The sequence below is a fragment of the Dromiciops gliroides genome, chromosome 1 (assembly GCF_019393635.1).
Source record: "Dromiciops gliroides isolate mDroGli1 chromosome 1, mDroGli1.pri, whole genome shotgun sequence".
Taxonomy (NCBI): domain Eukaryota; kingdom Metazoa; phylum Chordata; class Mammalia; order Microbiotheria; family Microbiotheriidae; genus Dromiciops; species Dromiciops gliroides.
The window spans coordinates 613,183,103-613,197,151 of NC_057861.1; the positions used below are offsets into that span (position 1 = coordinate 613,183,103).

Sequence of the window (14,049 nt, forward strand, 5' to 3'; positions counted from 1 at the left end):
TTCGAGCTTGGAGGGAGGTCAACACAGTGACTGAGGCATGATTGGTAGAATTGATAATCATCAGCATAGAGATGGTAATAAAATCTAGGGGAGCTAATGAGATCACCAAGTGAAGTAATGTAGAAGGAATAGAGAAGAGGGCAAGGACAGATCCTTGAAGTACACCTACAGTTAGAGGGCAGGATCTGGGAAAGGATCCAGCAAAGGAGACAGAGAAGAAGAAGTCAGAGGGGTAGGAAGAGAACCAGGAGAGAAGCAAGTATGAAGGAGAAGAAGGTCGTGCTGAGTCAAGTTTTCCTAAGGCGCTCAGCGAATGTGATCTACAGGATCAGGAAATCAGATGCTCTTAAATATTGTAGTGGATATGGAAGAAATGGGACTATATCTGAGATGGTTCCAAACCTGCATAGTTTTACTCACCCTTAGGCTACTGTCCAATTGGATGTTTTTATTGTGTCCATTTGTAGCTTAAGTTGTTTATATAATAAGGAGAGATGTGGAAAGGTCACAGGACCTGGATTCAAATGCTAGTTCTTCCGCTTCTACTTGTGTGACCTTGGGTAAGTTGCTTAACCTCTCTGGTCCTCGGTTTCCAAATCTTTAAAGTAAGAGGAATTGGACTAAATGGTCTCTAAGTTTTCCTTCCAATCCTGTATATCCCTGCACCTATGATGTCCAAATATGGAGTCTAAAAGATTAATTTATTGCTACATTTTATTGCAAGATATTTTATAATTTGATGCAAACTCTGAGGGAAGAAGAAAACCCTTATAGTTTTTTGTTTGTTTGTTTGTTTTTTTAGTGAGGCAATTGGGGTTAAGTGACTTGCCCAGGGTCACACAGCTAGTAAGTGTCAAGTGTCTGAGGCCGGATTTGAACTCAGGTCCTCCTGACTCCAGGGCCAGTGTTCTATCCACTGTGCCACCTAGTTGCCCCGCCCTTATAGTTTTTGCAATAATTTCTTTTCTGGTGTTTAGAAGGTAAGGAACTGAGGACCCATTGTGGTGAGGAGCCCTTTGGGCCTGCTCTACAAAGTGGGGTGAAGAGTGACTCTCCTGTCACTTTTCTGATGCTATGATGTATCCTGCTCTCTGGGGAAATTCAGAAGCTTTGAAAATCCTTATCTAAAGGAAAAGATGGAGAGGGGTAAGAGAGAAGAGAAGAGACCTTGTCCTATCCTTTTTCCAGAACCTTCCTCAGATTCCTATGGTGCTTTTCTCTACAACCATCCCATTCTTTTTTCTTTTCTTTTTTTTTTTTTTTGGTGAGGCAATTGGGGTTAAATGACTTGCCCAGGGTCACACAGCTAGTAAGTGTTAAGTGTCTGAGGCTGGATTTGAACTCAGGTACTCTTGACTCCAGGGCCAGTGCTTTATCCACTGTGCCACCTAGCTGCCCCCAACCATCCCATTCTTTACAAGCAGAGAGTTAAATGTGGCATATGTAGAAAAATGTATTCCTAGTTTTGTCCCAAGTTTACTCAGCTAGAAATAGAACCTAATTTCCAGTTACAGGTGCTTAGTAATCTATATGCTAGTTAAAAGTGGGGCAGATATGACCAATTAAACAGATACTATGACTCAAAAATATGTGATTATTAGAAATGTCTATTTATTGTATTTAAATTCTTCAATGGCTCCATTATCTCATTGTGTCTACTCCCTCTATTGGTGTAATTGTGACCCATTCTATGCTTGCTCATCCTGGTTAGTTATTGCTTGTGTGTTCTCATAAATTCTTCATACAGGATCTAGCCAGTGTGTTAAGGGATTTCCCTTAGGTCTTTTTTTTCATTTAGTAGATAACAGTGAAGCACTTGGGCTATCCATCTTTTATTCATAGCATTGCTACATGACTGGCCTTTTCCAATTATGTTTCCTGAATGACAACCCAGTTCATTGTCCAAATGCAGTATCTATTCCAGATATATGTATTGATGAAGCAGCATTATGGACTGCCCATCTTACTGCATGCCATTAACTATACAATACAGTAGACATTTTTCATCCATTTGACATTTCCTGTATGATTTCATTGAGAAGGCCCTATAATGTATGAAGACTTGATGCTCTCCCCTGCTTCTCCTCCTGCCTATCTGAACACTCCTTCTGTGTCTCCTTTGCTGGATCCTCCCCCAGATCAGGCCCACTATTCACAGGTGACCCTCAGGGTTCTGTCCTGGGCCTGTTTTTCTTTTCCCTCTATACTACTTTACTTGATGACCTCATCAGGTTCCATGAATTTAATTACTATTTCTATGCTGATGATTCTTAATTTTACCTATCCTGCATCAAACTTTCTGACCTCCAAACTCACATCACCAACTGCCTTTTAGATTTCTGGAATTGGATTCCAATAGACATCTTATTGTTGTTGGTTTTTTGGGGGGAAATGAGGGTTAAGTGACTTGCCCAGGGTCACACAGCTAGTAAGTGTCAAGTGTCTGAGGCCGGATTTGAACTCAGGTCGTTCTGAATCCAAGGCTGGTGCTTTATCCACTGTGCCACCTGGCACTCTTAAACTCAATATGTCCAAAATGGAACTCTCCCTGACTCCTACATTCCCTCTTACTATAGAGGGCACCGACATACTCCCAGCCTTTCAGGCTTGCAACTTAGGAGTCATCCTGGATTTTTCAATGTCTTTCTCCCATCATATTGAAGCTGTTGCCAAGACCTGTTGATTTCTTTGCAACATCTTTCATATATGCCCCCTAATTTCCTCTGACACTGCCTCCGCTCTAGTTCAGGTCCTCATCATCTCACACTTAAATTATTGCAGTAGCCTGTCAGTGGGTCTGCCTGCCTCAAGCCTCTCCCCACTGCAATCCATCCTCCATCCGGCCACTAATGTGTCATTCTCTTGATCAATAAACTTCAGTGACCTTCCTATTGCCTCCAGCATCATATACAAAGTACTCTATTTGGCATTCGAAGACCTCCATAACCTATCCCCCTTCTACCTTTGCAGTCATTTTATATGCGAAATACTATTCTATCCAGTGACACTGGCCTCTTTGCTTTTTTTCACAAACAAGACACCCCATCTCTCTGCTCCAGGCATTCTTTTTGTTTGTCCCCTATGCCTAGAATATTCTCTCTCCTCTACTGACTTCCCTGACTTCCTTTAGGTCCCAACTAACATTGTAACTTCTACAGGAAGTTTTCCCCACCCCTCCTTTTAATTCTAGTGCCTTCCCTCTGTTAATTATCCCACAAATATCTTATATATAGCTTGCTTTGTGTATATTTGTTTGCCTATTGACTCCCCTATTAGAGTATAAGCCCAATATGGGCAGAGACTGTCTTTTACCTCTTTTCATCTCCCCAGGGCTTAGCACAGTGACTGGAAGATGGTAGGTGCTTAATAAATGTTTATTGATGGATATAATTAGTATTGTGTCATTCATTTATTATCAGAAAACCATTCATTGATTCAATAATAATTTATAAATGTACCTCCATGCATTCAGGATTTAGGTTATTATGAGAAAAATGAGATAAACAGAAGGCATGCCCCCTTACTGTCTAATAAGATTAGCATATATAAATTTATTAGAGAAAAATTTGCGACAATATAAGTGTTACAAGAATTCAGAGAAAGGGAAATGAAGCAAATAAATAACACTATTTTTCAACAGAAATCCATTATAGACCATCTATTGTTATATTTGCCATCTTGTCATCAGCATATTGGAATTCCAGATTGCCTTCTAGGCTGAATGCCAGAAGAAGTGAGAATAAAGGGGAAAATCTGAAACAGAAAAATGACTTTTTAAACCATGAGACTCAACCCAGCAGTCAGCTGAACCCTTGATGTCTATTTTCTCCCCATTCCCTCTGTCTCAGCAGGAGCTTTTGACATGAGAACTGCTAGAAGCCTTGAATAGCAAAGATGGATGCTGCCTAACCCTCATTGGCTAGAACATGTTAGGTTCTGGGTTAAATATGTGCTTCTCCCCACACCTTTTACCTAGACATTATATACTCAATCTAGGTGGGCTGGATCATAGGAAGAATTGTGCTACTTGTCCTTGTCAACTGTAATAAAAACTATTACTATGGATAACACAATGGGATTAATAAAACCCCCTGTCAAGCCAAACGTGGAAAATCCTTGGGATCCCAGAATATGTATCAGAGGGACAGCTGGCAGCTATCATCAGTCATCTCTCCTTTGTACTTCACACAACTATGCTGGTCTCCAATAGGTCCAGGGTCTATGACTTTGGTATCATGATAACATCACTTTTCTGCTTCCCTTTGAATTTGTTTGACTTTGCTGTCAAGCTAGTTTTGCTGAGTATGCAGGAATGGTATATTCCCAGAACTTTCACCCTTCCTAAGAGTATAAAAAATTATTTTCCTGGATTTCCTGGATAATTTAACACTTAAAAAAACCTTCCCACCCCAACATTGACTCAAACTTTCTGTATTTTGTGGCAAGGTTATACAGGGTGACCCAAAAATCACAAAGGGGTCTGATGCTTGAACAACTCTTTGAAAATTATTTTTTATTTATTTTTCACCATTTAGGAGATTAGATTTTTCACACATAATGTTAATTTATTTCTTATATAAACTGTCTATGATGCTATGGTAATGTAAATACCATGAAAACAAAAAACAAAGTAGTTAGTAAATATTCGTGACTTTTGGCCTACCCTTTATATGGTAAATAGAAGCTGTAATTAAGAATCTCTTTTTGGAGTGGGAGGGTTGGTAGCTTTTAGCTAATTTTTGTTTTTTGTTTTTGTTTTTTTGCGGGGCAACGGGGGTTAAGTGACTTGCCCAGGGTCACACAGCTAGTTAAGTGTCAAGTGTCTGAGGCCGGATTTGAACTCAGGCACTCCTGAATCCAGGGCCGGTGCTTTATGCACTGCACCACCTAGCCGCCCCAGCTAATTTTTTAAGATGTCCCAAGAAATCAGAATTGTAGAGTTTTTCAGCTGAGAGGGACTTTAGAAGTCATTTTCTTTGCAGAGCGTGGTCTGAGATGAAAAGGACCTTAGAAGTCATCTTGTCCAACCTAAAAAAATTCCCTCTAAATATTTCTGGCAAGTGGTTTCCCAGCCCTGCCTTGAAGATTTTGAGTGATGAGAAATTCTTTACTTTCTGAGGTAGCCCATTACACTTTTGCACTGCTCTATATGTTAGGAAGATTTTCCTTCAAGTCTCAATATCCTTCTTTGTAATGTCCAGCATTTTTCCTAATGATGCCTCCTGGAATTAATTGGAACACATTTAATCTGTCTTCCAGATATTAGCTTTTCAAATACTTGAATACAGCTATCATGTCTTCTGGAGGTCTTTTTTTCTCCATATTAAACATTCCCAGTTGCTTCAACTTGATGTTTTTGTGTTATTGTTTCCAAACTGTTCCTCATCTTAGACATCCCTCTCTAGCTGTGTTAAAGTTTGTTGATGTACCACCAAAATGTGGCACCTACAACCAAACTGTATTCCAGATGTAGTCAGACCAGCCTGAGCACAGAAGAGCTGTCAATTCCTTTTTTCTTGATAGCATGCTTCTTTTATTAATTAAATGCAGCTATGTGGTGCAGTGCTGGGCCTGGAGTCAGAAGTTCAAATCTAGCCTCAGACACTTACTAGCTGTGTGACCCTGGGCAAGTCACTTAATTGTTTGCCTCAGTTCCTTCATCTGTCAAAGGAGCTGAAGAAGGAAATGGCAAACCACTCCAAATGGGGTCATGAAAAGTTAGATATGACCAAAAAACAACTGAACAACAAATACTACATTAAGGAGGAGAATGGTAAAAGAAAAAGAGAAAAAGGAGAATGGTGTCATGGCAAGAATGTCAGCCTTGAAATCAGGAAGACTTAGTTCAAGTCCTGCCTCTGACACATACTAGGGGAAAGGAAACAAAACATTAATATAACACCTATTATGCACCAAGCACTGTGCCAAGCACTTTATAAATCTTTCATTTTTTCCCTCACAAAACACTAATAGCAGATGCTATTAATAATTACATTTTACAGTTGAGGAAACTGAGGGAGGCATAGGTTAAGTGACTTGCTCAGGGTCATATGGTTAGTAAGCATCTGAGGTCAGATTTGAACAATGGTATTTCTGACTCAGGACCACTACTCCATTCACTGCACCACCTCACCACCTCAGACAACTCTCTAAGACTGTCAAAAATTAGTTGCCAATTTACCCTTTTAGAGATAGAATGAGAAATAGAGCCTAGGATCTCTTGAATTCCTTCTTGTAATTGTTTAACCTCCTTCCCTAAAACCATTTTTGTGCATAAAGCACTTCTGGCTGTGAAGTTCTATTATGTGTGTCTAATTTGATTACTTCCCATTATAATTAAGAGAAATACTATGTACACACTTTTAGGAGGTATGTGATTGCTGCTTAAAGAGATGACAGAGAAAGAATTTTAGTATTCTCTAATTTTCCAAGGGAAAAATTTACATGTTGCAAATCAGGATTTTTCTTTGACCAGTCAGGAGAGGAAATTTAATTTTAGTCTGACTCTTACATATTTTAGGGAGTTAGAGCTAAATTTTAAAAAATCAGAATCATTTTGGGGGATGCAGAAGAATAGACATGAAAATAGGAATTTGGATGGTTGCTTTTTGCCAAATAACCTTAACAGTGCCCTTAAGGAATGGATGGTAGTTAATATAAAACTAAAAATTATCAAAATATACAAACCATGCCTGCTCAGGCATACATGAAATGCTGTGTATGAATGTTGATTAACCTCACGAATGGTATTGCTAAGCACTCACCTACTCTATTCTTTATAAAATCTGATGCTGACAAGTCCCATTGCACATTGAGTAGAAGAGTCAAGAAAAATACTAAGGGCTACACTATTCTCATCAGATAGGCAAACTTCTGTCGCTGAATTCCAAACCTTGAGGTGGCCGTTCTCACTCTGACTCCTTCTAAACCTTTGCCTCATCAGCATTCTTTTTGTTTTGTTTTGTTTTTTCAGGGCAATGAGGGTTAAGTGACTTGCCCAGGGTCACACAGCTAGTTAAGTGTCATGTCTGAGGCTGGATTTGAATTCAGGTCCTCCTGAATCCAAGGCCAGTGCTGTGCCACCTAGCTGCCCCCTCATCAGCATTCTTGACAATGGCAGCACCTCCACCTCCTGTCACCTCCTCTGGTGAGCGTGGCCCCGAACTTCCATTTGAGGAAGCCCTCACACGAGCTGTGCTCACTCCAAATCTGGTTCAGCCATTAATTCTCAGTACTCCTTCTGGACCTTGTCCCTGCATGAGTACCTCCATATGACCACATTCCTTCCAACTATCTTTCATGTTTTATCTTGCCTTCTTAGAATGTAAGCACCTTGAAGGCAAAACTCTGTCTTTCTGCTTGTATTTGTATTCTCAGTGCCTAACATCTTAACATAGTGCCTGGCACATAGTAAGTGCTTTACCAATGATTTATCTGTTTTTGTATCCATGTGTGTATGTGTATATATAAATATATATACACATATATATGTGTAAGCATTTATGTATCCATCCATCCATCCATCCATCCATCCATCCATCCATCCATCCATCCATCCACCCACCCATTCATCCATCCATCCACCCATTCATCCATCCATCCATCCATCCATCCATCCATCCATCCATCCATCCATCCATCCATCCATCCACCCACCCACCCATCCATCCATCCACCCACCCACTCATCCATCCATCCATCCATCCACCCACCCACCCATCCATCCATCCACCCACCCATCCACCCATCCATCCATCCATCCATCCATCCATCCATCCATCCATCCATCCATCCATCCATCCATCTATCTATCTATCTATCTATCTATCTATCTATCTATCTATCTATCTATCTATCTATCTATCTATCTATTGCAAGGCGTTGTTAGTGCAGATTTTGCCAATGAGAATTAGCTTTATCCACTTACTGAAAATTCTGCTTCTTCTCAGAAATAGTTGTATTTTATCAAGTCCTCATCACATGTTATTGGCATAATGGGGTCGGTTTCTCAAGGGATTAGATAGGAATACTTGAATATTGTATAAGTGTTTTGCTCTTTTTTGGGAACAGAATCAATAAAAGGAATTAAAAATAGATCAAAGAACATTTATTATTTGCTCAGATAGCTGGAACTTCTAGCACAAGCCAGCCTCAAATAGGTTATAGAACCCAAGAATTTCAGAGGACACTTTTTATTTGTATAATTCTTCTATGGACACTCCTCCTGCAAAGTGAACCAAAGAGTATAAGAAAGACAGTGCAGATCTCAATTGACATTTAAATCACAGCATCTTGCGTGGCAAGTTATGAAGGGGTGAGGAATTTTGGTTCTGGATCTTGTCTCTCAGAGCAAGGAATGTGAATTTAGAAGCACCCCTAAGCAAGTACTTTTCTGTGACCTATCACTGGCATGACACTCAGAATGCTTCTTTTCTTTTTGCGGGGCAATGAGGGTTAAGTGACTTGCCCAGGGTCACACAGCTAGTAAGTATCAAGTGTCTGAGGCTGAATTTGAACTCAAGTCCTCCTGAATCCAGGACTGGTGCTTTATCCACTGTGCCACCTAGCTGCCCCCTCGGAATGCTTCTTATCATGGATAGTTCATCCCTCATGGAAAGTAGACAATAGGAAGAAAAACCTTTCCATTCCATATTGGGATCTATAGCCTGCAGTTGCAGATCTTAGTGGCCCAGAGCTATATTACATCTCATAGTAAGTGCTTAATAAATGTATATTGACTGACTGTTTTAATAAAATGCATGTATTCCTGTTAAAACCTCATCAGATCACATTTTGGCAAATTGAATTACATTCTAAATACGAGACCATAAAATGATGAGCTACATGGAAGGAGAGAGAGCATATCTTTTCAAAATATTCTTTTCTCTGACAGAGTCTAATACAGGGAGTAGGTGCCTAATAGGGGCTTCTTTGATTGAATTAAATACATATATGGGAGTCATGTTATCCTTTCATAAAGCAATGATCACTTTTTATTTGTCTTGTTTTACACATCCTAACTTTTGGAATAGATGATTTGGGAGGCTACTTACTGACCCTGAGATTCTGTGATTTGCAAACATCTCTTCTCACCAGTGTTTGTATGAGATGAGAATAACTAAGGATGTACAATCAAACTTTACTTGGGCATAGCTTACTCTCGCTTGGATTGGCACAAGAGTTTTATTTGTAGTCTGGATATGAGCTGTAGGAATGTTTCTAACCTAAGGCATTTGTGTTTGACCACTAGGCAATATAAAGAAGAAAAAAGGAAGATCAACAGGCCTAGGGAAAACTTAGATACCTGAAGAATAGAAGACCCCAATCCTTTCCCCTCATTTATCTTGAAAATTTAGGCTAAAAGGGGACAGCTAGGTGGCGCAGTGGATAAAGCACCAGCCCTGGATTCAGGAAGACCTGAGTTCAAATCCAGCCTCAGACACTTGACACTTACTAGCTATGTGATCCTGGGCAAGTCACTTAACCCTCATTGTCCCCCATAAAAAAAGAAAGAAAGAAAATTCAGGCTAAAGAAGGGCTTCTTTCTTCCTCTACGTTCTTCAAATCAATTGGTTACTCTTTTTCTTAAAAATCTAGTTCATTATTCATTCCTAAAATATCATTCTGAGTCTGGTTAAGTATGAAATTCAGTGGGAAAATATTTATATATGTATATAATATTTAAGCATATATATTTAAATGTCATATTTCTGAGGTATAGTACTTATATAGACATTTTTATTCAAATATGATAGTTTTACCCTTTACTTGTGCTTACATGACCTAAAGCATATTTGAAATTTATGAATTATCCAGAGTTTACATATTCCTTATTTTGTGCCTAGGAGAGGCAAACTTTCAAACAAACTAGATAAAAGGCAGTTGCTTAGATTGTATGGGGTCTGCCAAAAGTAGTGCAGTTTTAAGCTCTAATAACTTAAAATTGCACAAAAATTTTTGGAATACTCTGTACCATTATAAAGCAATTATCACTTTATTTTTACACATCCTAAAAAGTAGAGTAAAAATACACTTCCACAGACATATGATTTCCAGGAGAGTGTCTGGATCTTTGATTTTCTTTAGTGTATGGAGCTAGGTCATATGGAAGCTTGCTCCACTATTGCCGATCAATCAGCAATCATTGATTAAGAGCCTGCTGTATGCTAGACACTGAGCTATGTGCTGATGATATCAGGACAGAGAAATTATAGAAGGAAGGAGGGAAGGAATGAAGGGAGGGAAGGAGGAAAGAAAGGAGGAAGGAGGGAAGGGGGAAGAAGGGAGGAAGGAAGAGGGAGGAAGGAAGGAAGGAAGGAAGGAAAAAGGAAAGAAGGGAAGGAGGAAAAAGGAAAGGAGGGTAAATAGAAAATAGGGAGGAAGGAAGGAAGTGAAGGAGGGAGGAAGGAAGGGAGGGAAGAAGAGAGGGAGGTAGGGAGAGAGAGAGACGGAGGAATGCATTCTTGGCATGGAGGGAACAGCCTGAGTTGTAACATAGGTGTCTAAGGCTCTGTAAAATTGAATGACTTGCTCATGGTTACAAAGGCAGGATATCATCCTAGGCCTTCCTCAGTCTAAGACCTTTGTCTAATATACTGCTCTGCTTTTCTAGAGTTACACTGTGGCAGGGGTTCTTAACATTTACTCTATGAACTTGTCTTTTTGTTGTTGTTGTTTTTTAATTTTGATGACTGCATTTTAATATAATTGATTTCCTTTGTAATCCTATTTTATTTCATGCATTTAAAAACATTATTCTAAGGAGTCATATGCTTCACCAGACTATTACAGGGGTCCACGAAACCAAAAATATCAAGAATTCTTGCTCTAAGCAACATGTTTTTTTTTTAATTATATAAATTCTTCCTTTTGTTCTCAATCATATTACTTGAAAAGTTTTATTTACTTTTATAGTACCACCAATGCTACTTCCAGACCCTCTAAAGACCCCAAAGTATATCAGTTTTCAGGAGTTGGTGGGGTTCTGGTAATTAGCATAGATTTTCCACAAATGGCATACACAGACTGTTGGCTCTGCATGTGTGCTGTAAGATTGGTGTTTACCCTATTATTTTCCAATTTAAATATGTCATAAAGTTTATCAGTGAGCAAATGGAAAGACTCAAGAAAGCAAATATGACTGGTATGTAGTGGCCTTGATATAGACATTGTCCCTGTCCCTTGAATCATAGACTGTTATACATCAACAAAAGAATTACTTTCATTGTGAAGCTAGCAATGGGAACATCACCATATTCCCCATTTATACTTGGTGATGGTTGGGTATTTTTAGCAAATGAGTTGTCAGCAGAAAGGCTTCATTAGACCCATCAGGATATCTGCCCATGAATAACTAATCCCAAACTGTACTGACAGTTTCCTTGAGCCAAGATGATGGAGCACCTCTGACAAAAGCCATATTGTGCTCTCCATGTGAGGAGTGGGAAGAACAAAAGAGACAGTTTGCTCTTAATTTGGTCAGGTTAATATTGACACAGTTAGCTCCGAAGAATCAGAAGTGTGTGTAATGTACATTTACAGCCATCACTCTGGTAATTGACTGTTGGATGCCATAAATCAGAAAGTGTTACCAGGGAAAGAGGAAGGATTTGGCATTTTCTTGGCATATTATTTAAAAGGTTTACTTTTTTAAATGAAAAAAAGAGCAATTCATCCCAATTTGGGCTAATAATTCAGATTGTAGTTTAACTAATGGATCTCTACAATTAACTCATGACACATTTCACGGGAATTAAAAATCATTAAACTTTTTTAGATATTTTTTCTTGTTTTTGACATTTTTTTCAATTCCAAAATGAAAACATACTAAATTAAACTTGTGGAGTTTTCTTTTCTTTCTTCCATTCTGCTTTGTGCATTGTCCCATTCTCGTATCTAACTTCCTTGTTAAATCAGTTGTGAATATATGGACAAAAGAGTGCTGGGGGAGTGATTAAAGGGGTAACAGGAATCTAGTCCTTTTTTCATAAAAGGTAGATATTTACTTTTTTTCCATTTCAAGATAAAGAATAATTGTGAAAGGTTCTCAATGCTTTTGGATAATTTGACTTTTTTTGAAAAGTTCTCTTAAAAAAATATTCTAGGGGTAGCTAGGTGGCGCAGTGGATAAAGCACCGGCCCTGGATTCAGGAGTACCTGAGTTCAAATCTGGCCTCAGACACTTGACACTTACTAGCTGTGTGACCCTGGGCAAGTCACTTAACCCCCATTGTCCTGCAAAAAAAAATAAATAAATATTCTAGAGTCTGGCTCCATAATGTATGCAGAGTCTATATTGTCACCTTATAGAACATTTGTTAACCAGATCCTATTCTAGGATAGGAATTTTCAGAATTCTGGTTAAGCCTAGGGCCAAAGTGTATAACCTGGGGTCCATGAAATAGTTTTAATTTTTTGATCATTGCATTTTGTAGTCCTCTGTGTTTTATCTCATATGTTTAAAAACACTATCCTGAGATAGAGTCCGTAGGTTTCACCAGACAGCCAAAAGAGTCCACAATACACAAAAAGCTTCAGAACCATTAGTCTAGAGGAAACTTTTCCCTAAGCTTCTTAATAAAATGTTTACTTTTTGTTACAATTCCTGAAGCTGGAAGAAAACTCTTTTCATTAGTTGTACCCCAGAATAGGGAATTGCATCTTATCCTTTCATCATTATAAATCAATACTGATGTACTCCCTCTTCCATATTGTTTTTCACTGACTAATTTTCTTTGGATTTCCAAAACACTTAGGTTTGTTTGTGATTCTGAACATATGAAAAAGTTAATCTTTCGACTTTTTTATTGGTGATGTACACATATTTTATGTGGGATTTTGATTTGCTGTGTGGTAAAGTTGGATTATAGCAGTGCCTGTGACTATCCTGGGCTCACCAGGCCTGGTGTCCTGTTTTGCTTTTTACTAGTGCTCACAAACATTTCAAGTAATACAAGAATTTACTACAAAACATCAGCTGAAATTCTTTATTACTATCAGACAGGGATATGTGTCAACCATCACTTACAACTTAGAAACCAGTAACTGATACAAACCAGGAATTGATTTATTGTTTTGTTGATCCATGGATTAACAAACTATGACTCTGAAGGCCAAATATTGCTACTGCTCTGACCCACAAGTTAAGAATGATTTTTATATTTTTAAATATAGTGAAACCTCACTTAAAGTGGCTAATTGGCAGTGATTTTCTGGCTCCTGATCTCAATTTAAGAAAGTAATGAAGAAAATATTAATACTTTTTTATTTTTTCTTTTTTTTGGGGGGCAGAGCAATGAGGGTTAAGTGACTTGCCCAGGGTCACACAGCAAGTAAGTGTCAAGTGTCTGAGGCCAGATTTGAACTCAGGTCTTCCTGAATCCAGGGCCGGTGCTTTATCCACTGTGCCACCTAGTTGCCCCCTCTTTTTTTCTTTTTAATAAACATTTGTATTTAAAGCTTTGAGTTCCAAATTCTATCCGTCCTTCCCTCCCTCAAGTGGTAAACAATCAGATATAGGTTATACATGTGTAATTGTGTAAAACATTCTCATATTAGTTATTTTATATAAGAAACTTGAATAAAAGAAAAAAATGAAAGAAAGTGAAAAATAGCATGCTTCAGTCTGTGTTCAATCAATATTAGTTCTTCCTTTGGAGGTGGATAGTATGCTTCATCATTAATCCTTTAGGATTGTCTTGGATCATTGTATTACTGAGAGTAGTTAAGCCATTTACAATTCTTCATCAAACAATATTGCTGTCTCTGTGCATAAAGTTATCTTGGTTTTGCTCACTTCACTATACATTATTTCATACAAGTTGAGAAAAGAACATTTTATTATGATTTTTTTTTTTTTAGTTCTGGGCTCACTTTACTCAGCATCAGTTCATGTAAGTCTTTCCAGGTTTTTCTGAAATTATTCTGCTTGTCATTTCTTATAGCACAATAATATTCCATTACAATCATACCACAGCTTGTACCATTCCCGAATTGATGGGTATCCCTTTGATTTCCAATTTTTAGCCACCACAAAAAGAACTGCTATAA

General features: G+C 38.4%; 1 protein-coding gene across 1 annotated transcript in view; it reads left to right on the forward strand.

Moving 5' to 3' along the window:
* Nucleotides 1-14,049, forward strand: part of PRUNE2 (prune homolog 2 with BCH domain) — a 338,542-nt gene that overhangs the window by 198,506 nt on the left and 125,987 nt on the right. The window lies entirely within an intron of this gene.